This window comes from Carcharhinus amblyrhynchos, chromosome 27 (assembly GCF_965287045.1).
Source record: "Carcharhinus amblyrhynchos chromosome 27, sCarAmb.v2.hapA, whole genome shotgun sequence".
NCBI lineage: Eukaryota > Metazoa > Chordata > Chondrichthyes > Carcharhiniformes > Carcharhinidae > Carcharhinus > Carcharhinus amblyrhynchos.
Window position 1 is genome coordinate 42,397,701 of NC_137350.1, and position 14,868 is coordinate 42,412,568.

A 14,868-nucleotide genomic window follows, 5' to 3' on the forward strand; every position below is an offset into this window, starting at 1 on the left:
TCTCTAAATGCCTGTGGTCCTGTCTCTCAGAATACCTTCCAACAACTTAGCCACCACAGATGTGAGGCTCACTGACCTGTAGTTCCCAGGCTTTTCCCTGCAGCACTTTTTAAACAAAGGCACAACATTTGCCACTCTCCAATCTTCAGGCACCTCACCTGTGACTATCGATGATTCAAATATCTCAGCTAGGGGACCCGCAATTTCTTCCCTAGCCTCCCACAATGCCCTGGGCTACACATCATCAGGTCACGGGGATTTATCTGTCTTGCTGTGCTTTAAGACTTCCAGCACCTCTTCCTTTGTAATATGTTCACTCCTCAAGACATCATTATTTATATCCCGAAGTTCCCTAACAGTAAATACTGATGAGAAATATTCATTTAGGATCTCACCCATCTCTTGTGGATCAGCACATAAATGACCTTGTTGATCCTTAAGAGGCCTGACACTCTCCCTTGTTACTCTTTTGGTCTTTAGGTATTTGTAGAAACTCTTTGGATTCTCCTTTGCCTTATCTGTAAAACAATCTCGAGTCCTCTTTATGCTCTTCTGATTTGTCTCTTAATTCTACTCCTACACTTCCTATACTCTTCAAGGGATTCACTTGATCTCAGCTGCCCATGCATGCCATGTGCCTTCTTCTTCTTGATCAGGGCCTCAATATCCTAAGTCAACTAGGGTTCTCTACTTCTACCAGCCTTGCCCTTCACTCTAAGAGGAGTGTGCTTACCTTGAATCCTCATTAATACACTTTTGAAAGTCTCCCATTTACCAGACATCCCCTTGCCTTCCCACAGACTCCTTCCAATTAACTTTTGAAAGTTCCTGCCTGATACCATCAAAATTGGCTTTGCCCCAATTTAGAATTTTAACTTTGGGACAGACCTATCATTCCCCATAGCTGTCTTAAAACTAATGTAATTATGGTCATTGGTCCCAGAGTGATCCCTCACTAACGCTTCTGTCACCTGCCCTTCCTCATTTCCCAAGAGGAGGTCAGGTTTTGCCCCTTTTCTAGTTGGGCCATCCACATACTGAATGAGAAATTCCTCCTGACTACACACAACAAATTTCTCTCCAACCCTCTACAGCTCATTATATCCATATTGAAAAGGAACTCTTGCCCTAGTCTTCACCTGTCAGAAATTTCCTGACTTAATCCATGACTGTCCTGCCAATGTTAAAATTGATCAATAGCTGTTCATAACTATTCTCAAAAAGCCTCTGCATGCTCATAGAATCTACAGCATGGAAACAGGCTCTTTGCCCAAATAGTCCATCTAACCCAACTCCATTTGCCTGCATTTGGCCCATATCCCTCTAAACCTTTCCAATCTATGTATCTGCCCAAGTGCCTTTGAATTGTTGCCAATGTCCCTGCCTCAACCACTTGCTCATTCCACATATGTACCACCCTCTGTGTAAAAAAGTTGCTCCTCAAGTTCTCATTAATTTTTTCCCCTTTTAACTTTAACTTGTGTCCTCTAGGTCTCGATTCCCCAACCCTGGGAAAAAAACTAAGTCCTTTCACCATATCTATGCTTCTCATTATCTTATACACCTCTCTAAGATCAGCCCTCAGTCTCCTATGCGCCATAGAAAAAAGTCTTAGCCTGTCCAATCTCTCCCTATAACCCAGTCCCTTGGGTCCTGGCACATCCTTGTAAATCTCTTCTGCACTCTCTTTCCAGTTTAATAATATCTTTCTGACAGCAAAACTTGATGGAAGGAAGCAGAGGATAATGGTGGAAGGATGCTTGTCAGACTGGAGGCCTGTGACTAGTTGTGTGCCTCAGGGGTCAGTGCTGGGCCCACTGTTGCTTGTTATCTATATCAGTGAACTGAACACAATACTCCAGGTGTGGCTTCACCAATGTCCTGCACAAATGCAACATAACTTCCTAGCTTCTATATTCTATGCCCTGGCTGATGAAGCAGTGTGCCAAAAGCATATCCAATTTGCCAGCTCTCCCTGAATTCCCTAACCTTCCTGAGCAGACTACCATGTGGAACTTTATCAAAGGCCTTACTGAAGTCCATATAGCATACGTCTACTGCCCTGCTCTCATCAACCTTCCTGGTCACTTCATCAAAGAAATCTAACAGATTTGAATGGCATGATCTCCCATGCACAAAGCCATACTAACTACTCCTAATCACATCCTGTCTTTCCAAATACCTGTATATCTTATCCTTCAGAATCCTCTCTAGTAACTTACTCACCACATATGTTAGGCTTACCGGTCTATAATTCCCAGGCTTTTCTTTGCAGCCCTTCTTAAATAAGAGCACAACTTTTGTTGCCATCCAGTCTTCTGGTACCTCACCCTGGCTAACGATGGTACAAATATCTCAGTAAAAAGTCTGACAACACCAGGTTTTAGACCAACCGATTTATTTGATAGTAAACTCACAAGCTTTCGAGGGGACTGCCTGTTCGTCAGGTGAATGGAGAGTTCTGGCCTCGGACAGAGCATATAAAGCACAGACAGTTTAGAGATTACTGATTAGAATGCGAATCTTTACACCTAACCTGCTGTTCAAGTCCTAAAGTGGCTGACAATGTGTAAAGATTCGCATTCTAATCAGTAATCTCTAAACTGTCTGTGCTTTATATGCTCTGTCCGAGGCCAGAACTCTCCATTCACCTGACGAAGAGGGAGTCCCCTCGAAAGCTTGTGAGTTTACTATCAAATAAATCGGTTGGTCTAAAACCTGGTGTTGTCAGACTTTTTACTGTGTTTACCCAGTCCAACGCCGGCACATCCACATCGCAAATATCTCAGCCAGGGCTCCTGCAATTTATTCTCTAGCCTCACGCAGAGTTCTTAGAGTTGGGAGCAAGGAGTTGTATCCACCTTCATACATTTTAATATGTCCATCACCTCCTCTACTGTAATGCGAACTATCCCAATATATCACCACTAACTTTTCCAGGTTCCCAAGTCTTCATGTCTTTCTCTACAGCAAATACAGAGGGGAAATATTCATTGAGAACATCGCCCATCTCCTGCAGTTCCACATGTGTGTCCACTTTGGTCCTTGAGGGATCCTTTTCTCTCTCTAGTTATTCTTTTACCTTTAATATACTTAAAAAGAATCTCTTTGGGTTTACATTAATCCTCTCAGCCAAAACTACCTGATGCCCCTTTTTTCCCTCCTAATTTCCTTCTTGAGTATATTCCTGTATCCCCTGTACACCCCCAGGGAATCCCTTGATTCCAGTTGCCTGTACCTGGGCCATGCCTCCTTTTTCCTGGTCGAAACCTCAATATGTTTTGTCATCCTGGGTTCCCTCTTCCTGCCAGCTTTGTTTTTCACCCTAGCAGGAACGTATAGGCCCTGAACTCAAGCTATTTCATTTTTAAAGGCCTCCCACTTGCCAGAAGTCCCTTTGCCCTCAAACAAGCTACTCAATCAACCCTTGCACACTCTTATATAATTCCAAGAAAATTCACCTTGGTCCAATTTAGAACTTGCACCTGTGGGTCAGTTTTGTCCCTTTCTATAACTATTTTAAAATTAATAGAACTGTGGTTAATATTACTATGCTACAGGCTGCCTGACAGCCCACGGGCAGTGGAAGAGGGTATATGTAGAGACATTTTGGATAAGTGTAGGAAGAACAGGGTTTTGTAGTGGGAGATTTTAATCTCCCTGGGGTGGATTGGAAGGTGCCTAGAGCTGGGGGTTCGGACAGGGAGGAATTCGTAAGATGTGTATTGGAAGGGTCCTTGGAGCAGTATGTAGATAGCGCGACTAGAGAGGGGGCTATACTGGATTTAGTTCTGGGAAATGAGCCAGGTCAAATGGTTGAGGTTGCAGTAAGTGAATATGTGGCTAATAGTGACCACAACTCTGTCTACTTTAGGATACGAATGGAAAAAGATGAGTGCTGTCTTAAGGGGAGGGTGTTAAATTGGGGAAGGCTAGATACAGCCGGATTAGGCAGGAGCTTAGGGATACAGACTGGGATACGCTGTTCGAGGGCAAGTCCACATTAGGCATGTGGGAGTCTTTCAAGGGAAAACTGAAATGGGTGCAGGAAAGGCATGTGCCGGTTAGGAGGAAGGATGGGAAAGGTAGGATTAGAGAGCCGTGGATTACTAGAGATATAGAGGACCTGGTCAGGAAGAAACGAGAGGTGTATGTCAGGTCTAAGCAACTGGGAACGGAGAGAGCGTTGGAGGAATACAGAGAGAGTAGGAGGGATCTCAAAAGGGGAGTTAGGAGGACAAAGAGGGGGCATGAAATGGCTTTGGCAGGTAGAATTAAGGAAAATCCAAAGGCGTTTTACTCCTATGTTAGGCTAGGGGGAAAAAAACAGGTCCCCTCAGGGACAGAGAAGGGGAATTGTGCTTAGAGTCTGAGGGAATGGGGGAGATCCTGAATGAATACTTTGCATCGGTATTCACAAAGGAGAGGGGCTTGATGTCTGGTACGGTCATCGAGGGAGCTGTTGAAGGAATTGAAGGAACTATCGATTACAAGGGAAGAAGTGTGAGGGCTTTTAGGTAGCATTAAAATTGATAAATCTCCGGGGCCAGATGGCATTTGTCCTAGGCTGCTTAGGGAGGCGAGAGATGAGATTGCTGGGCCTCTGACGCAAATCTTTGTCTCTTCTTTGGACACAGGTGAGGTCCCAGAGGACTGGAGGATAGCGAAAGTGGTACCGTTGTTTAAAAAGGGTAGGAGGGATAACCTGGGTAACTATAGGCCGGTGAGCTTAAATTCAGTGGTAGGCAAGTTGATGGAGGGGATTCTTAGGGGTAGGATGTATGAGCACTTAGAGTGTTGCGATCTGATTAAGGATACGCAGCATGCCTTACGAATCTGGTAGAATTTTTTGAGGAGGTGACAAAAACGGTCGACGAAGGACGAGCCGTTGATGTCGTCTGTATGGATTTCAGTAAGGCGTTTGACAAAGTCCCTCATGGTAGGTTGGTAAAGATTAAGGCTCATGGGATACGAGGCCAGGTATCTAGGTGGGTTGGGAACTGGCTTGCTAAGAGGAGACAGGGAGTAGTAGTGGAGGGGTCCTTTTCCAGCTGGAGGTCTGTAACTAGTGGTGTGCCGCAGGGCTCAGTACTGGGACCTCTTCTCTTTGTAGTATATATAAATGACTTGGAAGAGGGAGTAAGTGGTGCTGATGACACCAAGATTGCTGGATTGGCAGGCAGTGAGGAGCAGTGTCTGGCAGTACAGTGGGATATTGATAGGCTGGTATATTGGGCAGATGTATGGCAAATGGAGTTTAATCTGGATAAATGTGAGGTGATGCATTTTGGCCGGAATAATGTAGGGGGGAGTTATATGATAAAGGGTAAGCCCATAAAGAGTATAGAAACGCAGCGAGATCTGGGGGTGCAAGTGCACAAGTCTTTGAAGGTGGCAGTACAAGTGGAGAAGGTTGTGAAGAAAGCCTATGGTATGTTAGCCTTTATAGGAAGGGGTATAGAGTATAAGAGCTGGAGCCTAATGTTGCAGTTGTATAGAACGTTGGTTAGGCCGCATTTAGAGTACTGCGTCCAGTTCTGGTCACCTTACTACCGGAAGGACATGGAGACTCTGGAGAGAGTGCAGAGGTGGTTTACCAGGATGTTGCCTGGTATGGAAGGACTGGGTTATGAGGAAAGATTGAGCAAATTGGGGCTGTTTTCCCTTGAAAGACTGCGACTGAGGGGGGATCGAAAAGAGGTATATAAGATTATGAAGGATATAGATAAAACAGAGGTAAGTTATTTCCTACGTTAGAGACACACAGTACGAGGGGCCATGGGCTTAAGGTGAGGGGGGAGAGGTATAACACAGATATTAGAGGGAGGTTTTTCACACAGAGGGTAGTGGGGGTATGGAATGCTCTGCCAAGTAAGGTGATGGAGGCAGACACGCTAGAGTTGTTTAAGAGTAACTTAGACAGGCACATGAGTGGGTTGGAGATGGGTGGATATAGGAGATTGTTTTAAATAAGGTTCATTAGCATTGGGGCGTCCCTGGTAAGGTAAATGGATATGGTATGATAATAATGTTTTTTCTCCTTTCATTCACAGGTTTTAAGTCGGTTCGCCTTGTTGTCCAACGAGGGGCATACACGCGATGGGTCGTACAGGGCACTGGTGAGGCCGTAGCTGGAGTACTGTGTGCAGTTTTGGTCGCCACACTTACGCAAGGATATTTTGGCTTTGGAGGGAGTGCAGAGGAGGTTTACTAGGCTGATACCGGAGTTGAGGGGGTTGAACTATGAGGAGAGGCTAAATAAACTAGGCTTGTACTCGTTAGAGTTTAGAAGAATGGGGGGAGATCTCATTTAGACATACATGATGATGAATGGGATGGATCGGATAGAGGTGGAGAGGCTCTTCCCGCTCAGAAAGGACAGTAGGACTAGAGGGCACAGCCTCAAGAAAAGGTGGGGGGGGTGCAGTTTAGAACGGAGTTGAGGAGGAACTTCTTCACTCAAAGGGTGGTGAATCTCTGGAATTCTCTGCCTGTTGAAGTGGAGGAGGCTACCTCGCTAAATATATTTAAGACGCGGGTAGATAGGTTTTTGATAGGCAAGGGGATTAAGGGTTATGGGGAGAAGGCGGGAAAGTGGAACTGAGCCACGACAGATCAGCCATGATCTTATTGAATGGCGGGGCAGGCTCGAAGGGCTAGATGGCCTACTCCTGCTCCTATTTCTTACGTTCTTATGTACTTGGGCTGCTCTTGATTGTTCGAGATTGGCCTAGTGCTTCATGTCGTTAGTGTGTGCTTAAACTGGACCAGATGCCGGGCAACACGACAGCTCAGTGACTATCGCTGATTGCTGTGCAGACACGTGGATTTGGGCCGGTGTCTGTGGGAGTTTGCGCATTCTCCCCGTGCTTGCGTGGGTTTTCTCCGGGTGCTCCGGTTTCCTCCCACAGCCCAAAGATGTGCTGTTAGGCTGATTGGCAGTAATAAATTGTCCCTAAATTAGTTTCCCTCAATGTGGATGGCCATAAAACAATAGATAAGGGTCATGGGTGAAGGTGGGGGACTGATAATGTTAAAATGGCGACGTGGGCTCGTTGGGCCGAAGGGCCTGTTTCCCGGGCTGTTTTTGTTCTTCTTTGTATGGTCACTGGACACAAAGTAGCCCACCACCGTCACCTCAGTCACTTGCCATACCCTATTTCCCAAGAATAGGTCAAGCTTTGCCCTTTCCCAAGTAGGACCCTCCACACACTACCTGAGAAAACCTTCCTGAATGCATTTAATAAATTCCACCCCATCTAAGCCCTTAACTCTATGGCAGTCCCAGTCTATGTTAGGAAAATTAAAATCCCCTACTATGACAACCCTATTACTCCTGCAAGTCTCCCCAATCTCCCTGCATATTTGTTCTTCTAATTCCCGTTGACGATTTGGGGGCCTATAGTCCATCCCCTTCTTGTTTCTTAGTTCCACTCACAAATCCTCGCTGGATAATCTCTTGGTTATTTCATCTCTCGCTACTGCCATGATGCTCCCCTTAATCAGAAACGCAATTCCCCCTCCTCTCTTTCCTGCACCTCTGTCCCATCTAACGCACCTGTACCTTGGAACACTAAGCTGCCAGACCTGTCTCTCCCTTACCCATGTTTCAGTTTTGGCTATAATATCCTGGTGCCTCATACCTATCTATGCCCTGGGTTCATCAGCCTTACCTGTCAGCCCTCTTGCTTTGAAATGGATGCAATTTAGTCAGCACAATTACGCTGCACATGGTCAAGCTGCAACTCTACAACTAACTGTCCTTTACAAACATGGTAAACAGATATACCTTGCTGATGCCCTCCCCACAGCTTACCAGTCCACCACTGACCAGGCCGATCATGAGGAGGACATCGACATCATGACAATTCAAGTATTGTCATCCCGTAGAATTGCCAAACTCAAAGCTTCCATCCATATCGATCTCACATGCAGGCAGTTCCATTACATGATTATCATCATCCTGAGTGTTCGTAAAATATTTCATAGACACTCTGACCAGCGTATCACTTAAAACACACTTACCCAGGCACTCTTATTTTATGAGACAAAGGACTGTGATTCAAATTTAGCTCAAAAGTTAAAGAAATAATTCTTATGCAATAAATGAAGTTAATTTTTCTCCAAACTGGGTTAATTGCTTGATAAACAGACACTACCCAGTCTGGTGAAATCGATTGGGTTGTTGGATTCAATTCACTGAGCTTACATTGACAGACGAACTCAGGGTCTTAAAGAACAGTACAGCACAGGAACACGCCATTCAGCCCACCAAGTCTGTGCTGACACAGATGCCTCTCAAATATTTTCTTGTCTCCACGTGATCCAGTCCCTCTATTCCCTGCCTATTCATATATCTATTCAAATGCCATTCAAATGGTTGTTGCAGGTTCCGGGGTTCAAATGCTTCAGTCGGAGTAGAGAAGGAGGTAGAAGGGGGGGAGGGGTAGCATTATTAGTCAAGGATTGTATCACGGTGTCAGAGAGGAAGTTTGGTGACGACTTGTCTGTTGAGGTAGTATGGGCTGAGATTAGAAATAGGAGAGGGGAGGTCACCCTGTTCGGAGTCTTTTATAGACCTCCTAAAAGTTCTAGAGAGGTTGAGGAAAGGGTTGCGGCGACGATCCTGGATAGGAGTGAAAGTAATAGGGTAATTGTTATGGGGGACTTTAACTTTACTAATATTGATTGGAATAGCTATAGCTCTAGCTCGTTAGAGGGGTCAGTTTTTGTGCAAAGCGTGCAGGAAGGTTTTTTCACTCAGTATGTTGATAGGCCAACTAGAGGTGAGGCTATATTGGATTTGGTGCTGGGAAATGAGCCAGACCAGGTGCTAGATTTGGAAGTTGGTGTGCATTTTGGTGATAGTGACCACAATTCGGTTACGTTCACCTTAGTGATGGAAAGGGATAGGCATGAACCTCGGGTCAGTAGTTTTAGCTGGGGGAAGGGTAATTACGAGGCTGTTAGGAGAGAATTAGGAAGCATAGGTTGGACTAGGAGACTACACGGTCTCGGAACGTCCGAAATGTGGAGTTTTTTCAAGGAGCAGCTACTGCGAGTCCTTGATATGTATGTCCCTGTCAGGCAAGGAGGAATTGGTCGAGCTAGGGAACCGTGGTGCACTAAGAAAGTTGGTTCGCTGGTTAAAAAGAAAAAGGAGGCTTATAAGAACATAAGAACATAAGAAATAGGAGCAGGAGTAGGCCATCTAGCCCTTCGAGCCTGCCCCGCCATTCAATAAGATCATGGCTGATCTGTTGTGGCTCAGTTCCACTTTCCCGCCCTCTCCCCATAACCCTTAATCCCCTCTCTTATCAAGAACCCATCAACCCGCTTCTTAAAAATATTTAGCGAGGCAGCCTCCACCACTTCAACGGGCAGAGAATTCCAGAGATTCACCAACCTTTGAGTGAAGAAGTTCCTCCTCAACTCCGTTCTAAACCGCCTCCCCTTTATCTTGAGGCTGTGCCCCCTAGTCCTACTGTCTTTTTTGAGCGGGAAGAGTCTCTCCACCTCTATCCTATCCATCCCATTCATCATCTTATACGTCTCAATGAGATCTCCCCTCATTCTTCTAAACTCTAACGAGTACAAGCCTAGTTTATTCAGCCTCTCCTCATAGCTCAACCCCCTCAACTCCGGTATCAGCCTAGTAAACCTCCTCTGCACTCCCTCCAGGGCCAAAATATCCTTGCGCAGGTGCGGCGCCCAAAACTGCACACAGTACTCCAGCTGCGGCCTCACCAATGCCCTATACAGCTGCAGCAAGACCTCCCTACTTTTATATTCAATCCCCCTCGCTATGAAGGCCAGCATCCCATTCGCCTTCCTGACCACCTGCTGCACCTGCAAGCTGGGTTTTTGCGACTCATGCACAAGGACCCCGAGGTCCCTCTGCACCGTCGCCTGCTGCAGTTTTTCGCCACGTAAGTAATAGTCCTTCCTACCATTCTTCCTACCAAAGTGGACCACCTCACACTTGCCAACATTAAATTCCATTTGCCATTTCCTGGCCCATTCGCCCAGCCTATCTAGATCCTTCTGCAGACTCTCCACACCCTCCGCACAATTTGCCTTTCCCCCAATCTTGGTGTCATCAGCAAATTTCGACACCCTGCACTCGGTTCCCTCCTCCAGATCATCTATATAAATGGTAAATAGCTGAGGCCCCAGCACCGACCCCTGGGGCACCCCACTAGTCACCAACCGCCAATCCGAATAGCACCCATTGACCCCCACTCTCTGCCTCCTATTTGACAACCTGGATGAGACTTGAGGGCTCAGGTAGTGCACTAGAAAGCTTTAGATTGGCTAGGAGGGAGTTAAAGAGTGAATTAAGAAGGGCTAAAAGAGGACATGAGAAGACTTTGGCTGACAGGATTAAGGAGAATCCTAAGGCGTTCTATAGATATGTTAAGAACAGAAGGTTGGTTAGGGCAAGATTGGGGCCAGTTAGAGACAGCAGTGGGAATTTGTGTGTGGAGCCGGAAGAGATTGGAGAGGCATTGAACCAATGTTTCTCTTCGGTGTTCACGCAGGGGGACATAAATGTAGCTGTGGAGAACACTGGGTTACAGGGTTGTAAACTGGACAGTATTGCAGTTGATAAGGAGGATGTGCTAGATATTCTTGAGGGTTTGAAAATAGATAAGTCCCCTGGGCCGGACAGGATTTACCCTAGGATTCTCTGGGAGGCAAGAGAGGCGATTGCAGAGCCTCTGGCTCTGATCTTCAGGTCGTCGTTGGTCACAGGTATAGTGCCAGAAGATTGGAGGATAGCGAATGTTGTCCCATTGTTTAAGAAGGGGAACAGAGACTTCCCCGGGAATTATAGACCGATGAGTCTTACTTCTGTTGTGGGTAAGGTTTTAGAAAAAATTATTAGGGATAGGATTTATAGTTATTTGGAGAGTAATGAATTGATTGGAGATAGTCAGCATGGTTTTGTGGAGGGTAGGTCGTGCCTTACTAACCTTATTGAGTTTTTTGAGAAAGTAACCAAAGAGGTGGATGGGGGTAAGGCAGTTGACATGGTATATATGGACTGTAGTAAGGCGTTTGATAAGGTTCACCATGGAAGGCTTCTGCAGAAATTGCAGATGTATGGGATTGAGGGTGATTTAGGTAATTGGATCAGGAATTGACTGGCAGATAGAAGACAGAGGGTGGTGGTTGATGGTAAGTATTCGTCATGGAGTTCGGTTACGAGTGGTGTGCCTCAGGGACCTGTTTTGGGGCCACTGCTGTTTGTAATTTTTATAAATGATCTGGATGAGGGTATAGTTGGGTGGATTAGTAAATTTGCTGATGACACCAAAGTCGGAGGTGTGGTAGATAATGAGGAAGGGTGTCTTAGTTTACAGAGAGACTTGGAGAAGTTGCAGAGCTGGGCCGAGAGGTGGCGGATGGAGTTTAATGCGGAAAAGTGTGAGGTAATTCACTTTGGCAGGAATAACAGATGTGTAGAGTATAGGGCTAACGGTAGGACTCTGAATAGTGTTGATGAACAGAGGGATCTAGGTGTATGTGTACATAGATCCCTGAAAGTTGGGAATCAAGTAGATAAGGTTGTTAGGAAGGCATATGGTGTCTTGGCGTTTATTGGTAGGGGGATTGAATTTAGGAGCCGCAGCGTCTTGTTGCAACTGCACAAAACTCTGGTGCGGCCGCACTTGGAGTATTGTGTGCAGTTCTGGTCCCCACATTATAGGAAGGATGTGGAGGCTTTGGAGAGGGTGCAGAGGAGGTTTACCAGGATGTTGCCTGGTATGGAGGGGAGGTCCTAAGAGGAAAGACTGAGGGATTTGAGGTTGTTTTCGTTAGAAAGAAGGCAGCTAAGAGGGGACCTTATTGAAACACATAAGATGATTAGAGGTTTAGATAGGGTGGACAGTGATAGCCTTTTTCCTCGGATGGAGAAAGCTAGCACGAGGGGGCATAGCTTCAAATTAAGGGGTGGTAGTTATAGGACAGATGTCAGGGGTAGGTTCTTTACACAGAGGGTGGTGAGGGATTGGAATGCCCTGCCTGCTGCAGTTGTAAATGCGCCTAGTTTGGGGGCGTTTAAGAGATCCGTGGATAGGTTTATGGATGGAAAGGGATTGGTTTAGGTTAGAGGGTCATTGCTTTTTAACTGGTCGGCGCAACATCGTGGGCCGAAGGGCCTGTTCTGCGCTGTAATGTTCTAGAACATTGTTACAGAATCTGCTTCCACTGGCAGCGCATTCCAGGCATTCACCAGCCTCTGTGTGAAAAACTTGCCCCTTACATCTCTTTTAAACTTTTCCCCTCTCACTTTCAACCTATGCCCCCAAGTGATTGACTGTTCGACCCTAGGAAAAAGACTCTTGACTATCCACTCTATCCAAACCTGTCATTATCTTGTGAACCTCTATCAGGTCTCCCCCTCATCCTCCGACACTCAATGAAAACAATTCAAGTTTGTTCAATCTTCCTTCATAGTCCATATCCTCCAAACCAGGCAACATCCTGGTAAATCTCTTCTGCACCCTTTCCAATGCATCAACATCCTTCTGGTAGTGTGGCAATCAGAAGTGTACATAATACTCCAAATGCAGCCTAACCAAAGTCTTATACAGCTGCAACATGATTTTCTAATTCCTATACTCAAAGCCCCAAAAAATGAAGGCCAACATGCCACATGACTTCTTGACCACCTTGTCCACCTGAATTGCCATATTCATGGAACTGTGGATCTGCACGCCTAGATCCGTCTGTACGTGTGCCCTCCTGTGTCATCCCAGGTCATAGTAGATTGTTTGAGTCTTTGCTGGAGTTTGTCTTGAAAATGGCTATCACACGTCACCGCCCCGCCCCACCATCTTCAAGCCCTTATAGAATGTTCTCTGGCTTTCAGCCAATGGAGTGACCGGGCGGGGGTCGCAGCACCCATTGAGATTAGGCCAGGTCATCCCAGTTGTACATATCTCTTTTCAGGATATGGTTAATAGCTGTTTGGCTGAAACTAGGGTATATGCAATCATAATGTCTTTTTCTATTCTTCTGACTGAGTACTTCCTGTTGGGTTTTGGGTCTTAACGACTTCTCTGGGTTCTTGTTTAAGGTCAAGTCCCTCTGTGGGATGTTCCCCTGTGGTAACTTCATAGGAAAAAGTCTCACAACACCAGGTTAAAGTCCATCAGGTTTATTTGGTAGCAAACGCCACTAGCTTTCGGAGCGCTGCTCTTTCGTCAGGTGAGTGGGAGATCTGTTCACAAATAAAGGGTATATAAAGACACAAACTCAATTTACAGCATAATGATTGGAATGCGAATCTTTACAGCTAATCAAGTCTTAAAGGTACAGACAACGTGAGTGGAGAGAGCATTAAGCACAGGTTAAAAAGATGTGGAATGCGAATCTTTACAGGTTAAAGAGGTGTGTATTGTCTCCAGACAGGACAGTTAGTGAGATTTTGCAAGTCCAGGCAAGTCGTGGGGGTTACAGATAGTGTGACATGAACCTAAGATCCCAGTTGAGGCTGTCGTCATGTGTGCGGAACTCAGTTTCTGCTCAGCGATTCTGCGCTGTCATGTGTCTGAAGGCCGCCTTGGATCTTCCGCACAGGACCTTCAACAGATGCTATACACTAGATACATTGATGACATTTTCTTCCTTTGGACTCAGTGAACAATCAGCGAAACAACTATATAATGACAACAAGTTCCATTCCACCATCAGATTCACCATGGACTATTCTCCTGAATCGGTTGCATTCTTGGACATGTCACCTCAGACCTCCTGTACTGCAAGCCCACGGATAACCTCACAATGCTCCACTTCTCCAGCTTCCACCCTAAACACATTAAAGAAGCCATCCCCTATGACGAGCCTTCCGTATACACAGGATCTGCTCAGACACCTCCAGACACTGAAAGATGCTCTCATAAGAACTGGATATGGCGCTTGACTCATCGATTGACAATTCCAAAGAGCCACACTGAAAAACCGCTCCGACCTCCTCAGAAGACAAACAGGGGACACGGTGGACAGAGTACCCTCCATCGTCCAGTACTTCCCCGGAGCGGAGAAGCTAACACATCTCCGGAGTCTTCAACGTTTCATTGATGAAGATGAACATCTCGCCAAGGTCATCCCCACACCCCCACCTCTTGCCTTCAAACAACCGCAAACAGACCACTGTTCGCAGCAAACTACCCAGCCTTCAGGAGAACAGTGACCACAACACCACACAACCCTGCCATAGCAACCTCTGCAAGACATGCTGGATCATTGACACAGATGCCATCATCACACGTGAGAACACCATCCACCAGGTTCACGGTACATATTCTTGCAACTTGGCCAACGTTGTCTACCCAATACGCTGCAAGAAATGATGTCCTGAGGCATGGTACACTGGGGAGACCATGCAGACGCTACGACAATGGATGAATGAACACCGCATGACAATTACCAGGCAAAACTGTTCCCTTCCTGTTGGCAAACACTTCAGTGGTCACGGGCATTTGGCCTCTGACCTTCGGGTAAGCATTCTCCAAACCGCCTTCATGACACACGACAGCGCAGAGTCGCTGAGCAGAGACTGATAGCCAAGTTCCGCACACATGAGGATGGCCTCAACCAGGATCTTGGGTTCATGTTACACTATCTGTAACCCCCACATCTTGTCTGGACTTGCAAAATCTCACTAACTGTTCTGTCTGGAGACAATTCACATCTCTTTAACCTGTAAAGATTCGCATTCCAATCATTATGCTATAAATTAAGTTTGTGTCTTTACTGGCCCTGTTTGTGAACAGATCTTCCACTCACTTGACGAAGGAGCAGTGCTCTGAAAGTTAGTGGTGTGTGCTACCAAATAAACCTGTTGGACTTTAACCT

General features: G+C 46.0%; 1 protein-coding gene across 1 annotated transcript in view; it reads left to right on the plus strand.

Moving 5' to 3' along the window:
• LOC145359156 (bone morphogenetic protein receptor type-2-like) overlaps window positions 1–14,868 on the plus strand; it is a 215,339-nt gene that overhangs the window by 6,282 nt on the left and 194,189 nt on the right. The window contains exon 2 of the mRNA XM_080213579.1: window positions 6,054–6,119. The gene's annotated coding sequence lies outside the window, so the exon portion shown is untranslated. The remainder of the gene's footprint in view (window positions 1–6,053; window positions 6,120–14,868) is intronic.